The sequence below is a fragment of the Pleurodeles waltl genome, chromosome 12 (genome assembly GCF_031143425.1).
Source record: "Pleurodeles waltl isolate 20211129_DDA chromosome 12, aPleWal1.hap1.20221129, whole genome shotgun sequence".
NCBI classification, from domain to species: Eukaryota; Metazoa; Chordata; class Amphibia; order Caudata; family Salamandridae; genus Pleurodeles; species Pleurodeles waltl.
Window position 1 is genome coordinate 2662644 of NC_090451.1, and position 11929 is coordinate 2674572.

At 40.0% G+C, this 11929-nt stretch overlaps 4 non-coding genes across 4 annotated transcripts; all 4 read left to right on the forward strand.

Moving 5' to 3' along the window:
• The first annotated feature begins 310 nt into the window (after positions 1 to 310).
• On the forward strand, positions 311 to 392 carry TRNAS-GCU (transfer RNA serine (anticodon GCU)). The gene has a single exon. It is a non-coding gene; the product is annotated as a tRNA-Ser (tRNA).
• A 5241-nt stretch (positions 393 to 5633) lies between these two features.
• On the forward strand, positions 5634 to 5715 carry TRNAS-GCU (transfer RNA serine (anticodon GCU)). The gene has a single exon. It is a non-coding gene; the product is annotated as a tRNA-Ser (tRNA).
• A 498-nt stretch (positions 5716 to 6213) lies between these two features.
• On the forward strand, positions 6214 to 6295 carry TRNAL-AAG (transfer RNA leucine (anticodon AAG)). Its single transcript has one exon. It is a non-coding gene; the product is annotated as a tRNA-Leu (tRNA).
• A 5241-nt stretch (positions 6296 to 11536) lies between these two features.
• TRNAL-AAG (transfer RNA leucine (anticodon AAG)) lies at positions 11537 to 11618 on the forward strand. Its single transcript has one exon. It is a non-coding gene; the product is annotated as a tRNA-Leu (tRNA).
• Positions 11619 to 11929: the final 311 nt, after the last annotated feature.

Consider the following 11929-nt stretch of genomic DNA (forward strand, 5'->3'; position numbering starts at 1 on the left):
GATATTGCACTTTAAATCCACGTACAACTGAATTAAAGCAATCTTAGCTCATTTGAGGGTAGTGTGATAGTACATCACATACGGATAGAACACGTTTGGAAAATGTAATTTTCATGATTACATTACATTTAACATATAAATTCAAGCTGAAGTAGGGATGGACAACAAGGTCGTATAGAGCAAAGCTGAAGACAACAAATTACCATAACAATCTATAAATATATCCTCTTTATTATGTTTAGACAACTATCACCTAATAGAACACATTTTGGCTACCATATTTTGTACTCCTGAAACATGGTGTTTTGAAGACGAGGAAGCCGAGTGGTTAAGACGATGGACTGCTAATCCATTGTGCTCTGCATGCGTGGGTTCGAATCCCATCCTCGTCGGTTTATTGTTCCGTCTTTAGTTTTTAGTATGTGATAGGGCTGGGTTAACCCTATTTTATGTGAAAGTTAAATGACATATCCCATGGTATTTCCGGCAGTACAACGGCTCAGTTTGGAAACACCGCTCAGTTGAGTACTGTGCTTAGGCATTACTGTAAACAGCGCCAGCCAGGTTCTGCTCATGAATCACAAAATCTTTCCTGAGGCGGAGGGTTGGTAAGTTGAGGGACGTAGATAATTTGATTCCTTATCCTTAAAGAAAGAGAAGCAGCGCATGCGGGACGCCAATGTAAGGGTTGTCTTCCTACGGATTCTCAGGACTGGCGCTCCCTGACACCTCCCATGGCCCGGGGCCAATCCTGACCTACTGAATGTATCACGTGCCTGCTGCTGTTGGCGTTGACTTTCCTAGGATCACTTCACAGGCTATACACCCTTATTCTCCAACTCCCCTACACAACAGAACATCTCACTTCAGAAAGCTTACAGAAACAGGTTTGCACAGGGTATTGTGGCTGAGCAGTCTAAGGTGCTGGATTAAGGCTCCAGTCGCTTTGGAGGCGTGGGTTCGAATCCCACTGCTGCCATTATTTTTCAACTCACAAACGTATTTTGTCTGCATCAGTGTCTCACTCTCTGCCTTCTGCACCTACGATCCACATAGCGAGAGGTGAGACTATGTAAAGTGGTGACATATATATATAAGAGTAGCCAGACAGTGGGACCGAGCCTTCATATTTTAAAAAACCACAACCTAAGGTGACAAGAATTGTATCGGTAAACAAACCAGCTGTCTCGAAGTCTAACTATAGAGGCGACAAGAGGGGTCACTGTGATGCTGAAAGTTCAGAGAGTGTAAACAGTAGAACGCTGTGTGATACGTTTCCTTGCAGTGATGACAGCTCGCGTTTCTAAAGCAGAGAGCAAACATACAATGGGGAAGAAGAATAAATAAGGAAAGACATATATTATATGCAGACTGTTATTATACTTTGCTTTTCACCTGTAACTCGCTCAACTGTCGGTGAATGCTGCGTTACCCTGCATAGCCAGGTCACCACAGCGGGTGTCCACAGTGTTTGGCCAAGTTACTATAGTTGTGATCTTGTAGATGTGAGGTAGCATGGCTGAGCAGGCTAAACTGTCTAGATTTAGGCTCCAGTCTCTCTGGAGCCGTGGGCTTGAATCCCAACACTTTAAGTTTACTTGAACCAAATACTTTTGCCAAAAAGGTTCATGTAATAAATATTCATTAGGGTCGTGGTTGTGAGTATGACACTAATGGATAAAAGTGGGACTAACAATGCTACAATTCCTGAGACTACCACTGCACTAACAGCCTGGGAGAGGTTTGAGCTGGATACAAGATACTTGCATGAGGGAACTAACTCGAAAGGGGAACTATCCACTGATGTTTTCTATCGCTTGCTGAGTGAGTATGTTGACAAAATGGATGCAAAAGATTGTTTTGTGTGTACACAGATTCCTGTGTCGGTCCAAGAGGGGGTTACCTATCATAGACTGTCATTAACATATGGGATACGTTGTAGTCTGTTACTAACAAGATTCTATAACCAGGAAGAGATTCAATATTTTTACTCAAATCATGATCTTGTGTTTTCTAATGTGCCTATCATAGAGGATGTGAGTGGGGTAGCTAAGTACTATAGCATAAAGTTAGTTAAAGGATTCTTTCAGGCGACATTAACAATTAGTACATCTTATGCACACCACAATAATTTGACATGTTTGCTTACACCTGTAGAGAAAAGCTTTTTAGATCACACGGAAGAGAGAAGAAGGGCATTGAAGGGTAAACTAGAGAAAGGATTACAGCAACGGGCCTTTGCTAGTAGTGACGGATATAGTGCAATTAGAGAACAAGGGAAGTTAGCTTTAGACGCACTACATGTAGGAAAGCTTTGCATATCCAAGACCAAATCATACTATGACAATGTGTTTGTGGGAATGAGTGAATGTAAGCGTGTGTTTTTGTTTCAGAGTAAATGGACGTTCATGTTAAATGGACAGGATCCAGCAATCCCCGGGATTTATTATATATGTGGACTTAATGCTTATTACCGTCTTCCAAAGGGATAGTATGGGACATGTTATTTGGGGATAGTTTTCCCAAAGATATATCAACTTGACGATTTGAAAAGGTTACCAAAATTGTCTGAATTACATCGTACTAGACATAAGAAAGAGACTGCTGCTGGTGTAGTAGGAGACATATTTGGGATGATAATTTCTTCATTGGGAGTTATTATGAACTCCATAAAGATTCAAAAGTTGTCTACTATTGAGGATAACATGCTGACAAACTTTTCAGGGGCTATACTCCTGATGCATACTGAACTTGCTGCGGAGGGGGCTATGACTCTTCAAAACAGGCTTGCTTTAGACATTCTTTTAGTTAAAAATGGCAGAGTTTGTAGATTGCTCAATGGGTGTAATTGTTGCGCTTACATACCAGATAATAGTAAAGAGATTAGAAGTATGCTTACTAACTTGACTAGGGATAGTACGGACTTGAAGGATTTGAAAGAACCAGGTGTTTGGAAAAAGGTTGGGAAAGGATTTGCTTCAGTGGGAAATTGGATTAGTAACATTTGGCATGGGATATTGTCTAAAATAATACAGGGGATATTGATTGTTATAGATTGCTTATTTGGATCATGGGTGGCATGTAAAATTAGTAAAAGAATAAAATTGAAGATGGCAAAAAATAATAGGAGGAGGGAAGAAAAACAAAGGGAAAAATTATTCAGGGCAAGATCAAAGGGGAAACCAAGAAGGGAAGAGATTGATATGAGGGAATTTTAGTATGTAAAATTAGTAGGGAAGATTTGTGTGATGACAAGAGTCATCAGAGGAGGGATTGCTGGAGTGTGTCTTTTAAAATTAATATTAACATGAAAAGCTTACAATATATTGTGTAATGAAGCTGCATAAAAAATGTGTTAACGTAGAAATAATGCACACGTTTGAAATGTGCCCACGGGGAGTGGCTACCAATGTATACGAAGACTAATGAAAGTTATTAATGCTGAATTAAGTATGTACTAATGTTTTTAATTTGTATTAACATATCAAAATTGGAGTTATGTATTAGGAGTTTGTTCATTAAGCAGTAGGCCTTAGTTTAGCGAAGGTCTGTGCCTAGCTGCCTGGTCTCATATTAAACTGTCTTTTTCTAACGTGCAATGTGCTATTTTCCTGAAGGACATGAAACTGTACTTTCCCAGAAGCTAGAGATGTGTGTAGCTGTAGTAAATTCTTTCTCATGGGACCCTACTTGCTGAAGGAGACATTCTTGCTGAATGCAACAGTGTAATTTGTAACAGGTGCAAGGCTGCCTGGAGAAGGAGAAAACAATGGAACTACTGACTGTAGCGTAAAATGTAACTTTTCTTACCTGTCATTCCAACCGATGAAAACGTCAATAACATGGGCCAATCAACGACATGAGAACTGTGGTTTGTGTAAAACTCTGGTGAAGATTATTGGACAGAGATGGCGATGCACCAATGATTATCCATTGAGGAATTAGGAGTAAATTAGACAGCTTTGATTTAACCACATGACCCGAGGAGAAATCAGGCATTTATTGGACATTCCACTCCAAGCCATTCTTTGCCATTCTACAGAGCCATTTAGGCCATTTAGTTTGAGACTTTGCCGTTTGTTCGCCCTGTTACTCTAAACCACCCTTTACTTATTCCTTACCTGATACTTACTTCTCCTCTATATGAGGGAAGTTCTTGTTCCTTAGCTATGCCATACTGATACTTTGCCCTGTCCTTTCTTTGCTGATGATGCAAATGACTGATGTCCCGAGGACGAAGACTGACGCTGTTTGCTGATCCGTTGGATGGGTAACTATCTGATGAAAATTGTAATTGTCTGTTTGCCTTTTCTTTCTAGGTACCAACTGCTCTTTGATAGAGGCCATAGTTAGATGTTTTCCAAATTTGTGTTTGCTAAATTGTTTTGCATGAAGCCCAACATGCTGATGCTAATACGAGGTTATTTAAGGTGTTCACTAAAATCTGACGCAAATAGACAAATGACTGAGTTCTTGCTTTGTTGAACCATGCACTACTGAGACTTTGCTAAGTTGCTTCTTAATAATTATATGTTAATACTGAGTGAATATTCTCTATGCATTGATTAATTGCATTTCTATTTGCAAATCTGAAGAGTTACTAATGAGATGAATTGCTGATGAGATTAACAGAAATTACTTTAGATTGTAACCAGTAGGGAAATAAATATCCTAACACTTAACTAAATTGGTGTGGTTATTCATGACTGAAAGATCATGGTGTGTTCACTTTATTGACTCTCATTAAAGGTTATTGATTAGCATGCTGATTAGTTATTGCGATAGTTGTTGAGATATTGATCTATTTATTTGTGATGCCAAAAGACATCTCGTACTGGGAAGTCCCCGAACCTGGTCTAAAAGGTTCATGGACCTAGGCGTGTCTCCTTGTAAGTTTACTTATCAAGGCTCTGACGCGCCTTCACTAATAAAAAGTAATCGGATTGCTTGCTGCGGAGTCATCGTCAACAAAAACTACCAAAATATTACTTCAATGTATTGTAATTACGACTGCCTCAGTTTTATGCATTACGTGAGTAGTCGGACAGCAATTTATTTAGCGCAAAAATATTTCTTGTTGATGCACGTACGTTTTTAAACTGAAGTGTCATAGCTGTAGCGGCAATACTCCCAGTTTAGGTGGTTTTATAAACTAAGTTTTACTTTCTCCTACTTAAAACTTTTTGTAGAACAATGCACATTAAATGGGAAGGCAGTTTTCCTTAATTGTGTACTATTTGCTGCCTAATGTTGACATGTAAGCACACCACCAATAACTGACACCTAGAGACTCGAAAGCGCCATACCAGTACAATATTTGTATGATATTGCACTTTAAATCCACGTACAACTGAATTAAAGCAATCTTAGCTCATTTGAGGGTAGTGTGATAGTACATCACATATGGCTAGAACACGTTTGGAAAGTGTAATTTTCATGATTACATTACATTTAACATATAAATTCAAGCTGAAGTAGGGATGGACAACAAGGTCGTATAGAGCAAAGCTGAAGACAGCAAGTTCCCATAACAATCTGTAAATATATGCTCTTTATTATGTTTAGACAACTATCACCTAATAGAACACATTTTGGCTACCATATTTTGTACTCCTGAAACATGGTGTTTCGAAGACGAGGTGGCCGAGTGGTTAAGGCGATGGACTGCTAATCCATTGTGCTCTGCACGCGTGGGTTCGAATCCCATCCTCGTCGGTTTATTGTTCCGTCTTTAGTATGTGGTAGGGCTGGGTTAACCCTATTTTAGGTGAAAGTTAAATGACATATCCCATGGTATTTCCGGCAGTACAACGGCTCAGTTTGGAAACACCACTCAGTTGAGTACTGTGCTTAGGCATTACTGTAAACAGCGCCAGCCGGGTTCTACTCATGAATCACAAAATCTTTCCTGAGGCGGAGGGTTGGTAAGTTGAGGGACATAGATAATTTGATTCCTTATCCTTAAAGAAAGAGAAGCAGCGCGTGCGGGACGCCAATGTAAGGGTTGTCTTCCTACGGACTCTCAGGACTGGCGCTCCCTGACACTTCCCATGGCCCGGGGCCAATCCTGACCTACTGAATGTATCACGTGCCTGCTGCTGTTGGCGTTGACTTTCCTAGGATCACTTCACAGGCTATACACCCTTATTCTCCAAGTCCCCTATACAACAGAACATCTCACTTCAGAAAGCTTACAGAAACAGGTTTGCACAGGGTAGTGTGGCCGAGCGGTCTAAGGCGCTGGATTAAGGCTCTGGTCTCTTTGGAGGCGTGGGTTCGAATCCCACTGCTGCCAGCATTTTTCAACTCCCAAACGTATTTTGTCTGCATCAGTGTCTCACTCTCTGCCTTCTGCACCTACGATCCACATAGCGAGAGGTAAGACTATGTAAAGTGGTGACGTATATATATAAGGGTAGCCAGACAGTGGGACCGAGCCTTCTTATTTTAAAAAACCACAACCTAAGGTGACAAGAATTGTATCGGTAAACAAACCAGCTGTCTTGAAGTCTAACTATAGAGGCGACGAGAGGGGTCACTGTGATGCTGAAAGTTCAGTGAGTGTAAACAGTAGAACGCTGTGTGATACGTTTCCTTGTAGTGGTGACAGCTCGCGTTTCTAAAGCAGAGAGCAAACATACAATGGGGAAGAAGAATAAATAAGGAAAGACATATATTATATGAAGACAGTTATTATACTTTGCTTTTCACCTGTAACTCGCTCAACTGTCGGTGAATGCTGCGTTACCCCGCATAGCCAGGTCACCACAGCGGGTGTCCACAGTGTTTGGCCAAGTTACTATAGTTGTGAGCTTGTAGATGTGAGGTAGCGTGGCTGAGCAGGCTAAACTGGCTAGATTTAGGCTCCAGTCTCTCTGGAGCCGTGGTCTTGAATCCCAACACTTTAAGTTTACTTGAACCAAATACTTTTGCAAAAAAGGTTCATGTAATAAATATTCATTAGGGTCGTGGTTGTGAGTATGACACTAATGGATAAAAGTGGGACTAACAATGCTACCATTCCTGAGACTACCACTGCACTAACAGCCTGGGAGAGGTTTGAGCTGGATACAAGATACTTGCATGAGGGAACTAACTCGAAAGGGGAGCTATCCACTGATGAATTCTATCGCTTGCTGAGTGAGAATGTTGACACAATGGATGCAAAAGATTGTTTTGTGTGTACACAGATTCCTGTTTCGGTACAAGAGGGGGTTACCTATCATAGACTGTCATTAACATATGGGATACGTTGTAGTCTGTTACTAACAAGATTCTATAACCAGGAAGAGATTCAATATTTTTACTCAAATCATGATCTTGTGTTTTCTAATGTGCCTATCATAGAGGATGTGAGTGGGGTAGCTAAGTACTATAGCATAAAGTTAGTTAAAGGATTCTTTCAGGCAACATTAACAATTAGTACATCTTATGCACACCACAATAATTTGACATGTTTGCTTACACCTGTAGAGAAAAGCTTTTTAGATCACACGGAAGAGAGAAGAAGGGCATTGAAGGGTAAACTAGAGAAAGGATTACAGCAACGGGCCTTTGCTAGTAGTGACGGTTATAGTGCAAATTAGAGAACAAGGGAAGTTAGCTTTAGACGCACTACATGTAGGAAAGCTTTGCATATCCAAGACCAAATCATACTATGACAATGTGTTTGTGGGAATGAGTGAATGTAAGCGTGTGTTTTTGTTTCAGAGTAAATGGACATTCATGTTAAATAGACAGGATCCAGCAATCCCCGGGATTTATTATATATGTGGACCTAATGCTTATTACCATCTTCCAAAGGGATAGTATGGGACATGTTATTTGGGGATAGTTTTCCCAAAGATATATCAACTTGACGATTTGAAAAGGTTACCAAAATTGTCTGAATTACATCGTACTAGACTTAAGAAAGAGACTGCTTCTGGTGTAGTAGGAGACATATTTGGGACGATAATTTCTTCAGTGGGAGTTATTATGAACTCCATAAAGATTCAAAAGTTGTCTACTATTGAGGATAACATGCTGACAAACTTTTCAGGGGCTATACTCCTGATGGATACTGAACATGCTGCGGAGGGGGCTATGACTCTTCAAAACAGGCTTGCTTTAGACATTCTTTTAGTGAAAAATGGCAGAGTTTGTAGATTGCTCAATGGGTGTAATTGTTGCGCTTACATACCAGATAATAGTAATGAGATTAGAAGTATGCTTACTAACTTGACTAGGGATAGTACGGACTTGAAGGATTTGAAAGAACCAGGTGTTTGGAAAAAGGTTGGGAAAGGATTTGCTTCAGTGGGAAATTGGATTAGTAACATTTGGCATGGGATATTGTCTAAAATAATACAGGGGATATTGATTGTTATAGATTGCTTATTTGGATCATGGGTGGCATGTAAAATTAGTAAAAGAATAAAATTGAAGATGGTGAAAAATAATAGGAGGAGGGAAGAAAAACAAAGGGAAAAATGATTCAGGGCAAGATCAAAGGGGAAACCAAGAAGGGAAGAGATTGATATGAGGGAATTTTAGTATGTAAAATTAGTAGGGAAGATTTGTGTGATGACAAGAGTCATCAGAGGAGGGATTGCTGGAGTGTGTCTTTTAAAATTAATATTAACATGAAAAGCTTACAAAATATTGTGTAATGAAGCTGCATAAAAAATGTGTTAACGTAAAAATAATGCACACGTTAGAAATGTGCCCACGGGGAGTGGCTACCAATGTGTACGAAGACTAATGAAAGTTATTAATGCTGAATTAATTATGTACTAATGTTTTTAATTTGTATTAACATATCAAAATTGGAGTTATGTATTAGGAGTTTGTTCATTAAGCAGTAGGCCTTAGTTTAGCGAAGGTCTGTGCCTAGCTGCCTGGTCTCATATTAAACTGTCTTTTTCTAACGTGCAATGTGCTATTTTGCTGAAGGACATGAAACTGTACTTTCCCAAAAGCTAGAGATGTGTGTAGCTGTAGTAAATTCTTTCTCAATGGACCCTACTTGCTCAAGGAGACATTCTTGCTGAATGCAACAGTGTAATTTGTAACAGGTGCAAGGCTGCCTGGAGTAGGAGAAAACAATGGAACTACTGACTGTAGCGTAAAATGTAACTTTTCTTACCTGACATTCCAACCGATGAAAACGTCAATAACATCGGCCAATCAACGACATGAGAACTGTGGTTTGTGTAAAACTCTGGTGAAGATTATTGGACAGAGATGGCGATGCACCAATGATTATCCATTGAGGAATTAGGAGTAAATTAGACAGTTTTGATTTAACCACATGACCCGAGGAGAAATCAGGCATTTATTGGACATTCCACTCCAAGCCATTCTTTGCCATTCTACTGAGCCATTTAGGCCATTTCGTTTGAGACTTTGCCGTTTGTTCGCCCTGTTACTCTAAACCACCCTTTACTTATTCCTTACCTGATACTTACTTCTCCTCTATATGAGGGAAGTTCTTGTTCCTTAGCTATGCCATACTGATACTTTGCCCTGTCCTTTCTTTGCTGATGATGCAAACGACTGATGTCCTGAGGACGAAGACTGACGATGTTTGCTGATCCGTTGGATGGGTAACTATCTGATGAAAATTGTAATTGTCTGTTTGCCTTTTCTTTCTAGGTACCAACGCTCTTTGATAGAGGCCATAGTTAGATGTTTTCCAAATTTGTGTTTGCTAAATTGTTTTGCATGAAGCCCAACATGCTGATGCTAATACGAGGTTATTTAAGGTGTTCACTAAAATCTGACGCAAATAGACAAATGACTGAGTTCTTGCTTTGTTGAACCATGCACTACTGAGACTTTGCTAAGTTGCTTCTTAATAATTATGTCTTAATTCTGAGTGAATATTCTCTATGCATTGATTAATTGCGTTTCTAATTGCAAATCTGAAGAGTTACTAATGTAATGAATTGCTGATGAGATTAACAGAAATGACTTTAGATTGTAACCAGTAGGGAAATAAATATCCTAACACTTATCTAAATTGGTGTGGTTATTCATGACTGAAATATCATGGTGTGTTCACTTTATTGACTCTCATTAAAGGTTATTGATTAGCATGCTGATTAGTTATTGCGATTGTTGTTGAGATATTGATCTATTGATTTGTGATGCCAAAAGACATCTCGTACTAGGAAGTCCCCGAACCTGGTCTAAAAGGTTCATCGACCTAGGCGTGTCTCCTTGTAAGTTTACTTATCAAGGCTCTGACGCGCCTTCACTAATAAAAAGTAATCTGATCGCTTGCTGCGGAGTCATCGTCAACAAAAACTACCAAAATATTACTTCAATGTATTGTAATTACGACTGCCTCAGTTTTATGCATTACGTGAGTAGTCGGACAGCAATTTATTTAGCGCAAAAATATTTCTTGTTGATGCACGTACGTTTTTAAACTGAAGTGTCATAGCTGTAGCGGCAATACTCCCAGTTTAGGTGGTTTTATAAACTAAGTTTTACTTTCTCCTACTTAAAACATTTTGCAGAACTATGCACATTAAATGGGAAAGCAGTTTTCCTTAATTGTGTACTATTTGCTGCCTAATGTTGACATGTAAGCACGCCACCAATAACTGACACCTAGAGACTCGAAAGCGCCATACCATTACAATATTTGTATGATATTGCACTTTAAATCCACGTACAACTGAATTAAAGCAATCTTAGCTCATTTGAGGGTAGTGTGATAGTACATCACATATGGATAGAACACGTTTGGAAAGTGTAATTTTCATGATTACATTACATTTAACATATAAATTCAAGCTGAAGTAGGGATGGACAACAAGGTCGTATAGAGCAAAGCTGAAGACAACAAGTTACCATAACAATCTGTAAATATATGCTCTTTATTATGTTTAGACTACTATCACCTAATAGAACACATTTTGGCTACCATATTTTGTACTCCTGAAACATGGTGTTTTGAAAACAAGGCGGCCGAGTGGATGGGGCGCTGGACTGCTAATACATTGTGCTCTGCACGCGTGGGTTCGAATCCCATCCTCGTCGGTTTATTGTTCTGTCTTTAGTTTTTAGTATGTGGTAGGGCTGGGTTAACCCTATTTTATGTGAAAGTTAAATGACATATCCCATGGTATTTCCGGCAGTACAACGGCTCAGTTTGGAAACACCGCTCAGTTGAGTACTGTGCTTAGGCATTACTGTAAACAGCGCCAGCCGGGTTCTGCTCATGAATCACAAAATCTTTCCTGAGGCGGAGGGTTGGTAAGTTGAGGGACGTCGATAGTTTGATTCCTTATCCTTAAAGAAAGAGAACCAGCGCGTGCGGGACGCCAATGTAAGGGTTGTCTTCCTAAGGACTCTCAGGACTGGCGCTCCCTGACACCTCCCATGGCCCGGGGCCAATCCTGACCTACTGAATGTATCACGTACCTGCTGCTGTTGGCGTTGACTTTCCTAGGATCACTTCACAGGCTATACACCCTTATTCTTCAACTCCCCTATACAACAGAACATCTCACTTCAGAAAGCTTACAGAAAGATGTTTGCACAGGGTAGTGTGGCCGAGCGGTCTAAGGTGCTGGATTAAGGCTCCAGTCTCTTTGGAGGCGTGGGTTCGAATCCCACCGCTGCCAGTATTTTTCAACTCACAAACGTATTTTGTCTGCATCAGTGTCTCACTCTCTGCCTTCTGCACCTACGATCCACATAGCGAGAGGTGAGACTATGTAAAGTGGTGACGTATATATATAAGGGTAGCCAGACAGTGGGACCGAGCCTTCTTATTTTAAAAAACCACAACCTAAGGCGACAAGAATTGTATCGGTAAATAAACCAGCTGTCTTGAAGTCTAACTATAGAGGCGACAAGAGGGGTCACTGTGATGCTGAAAGTTCAGTGAGTGTAAACAGTAGAACGCTGTGTCATACGTTTCCTTGCAGTGATG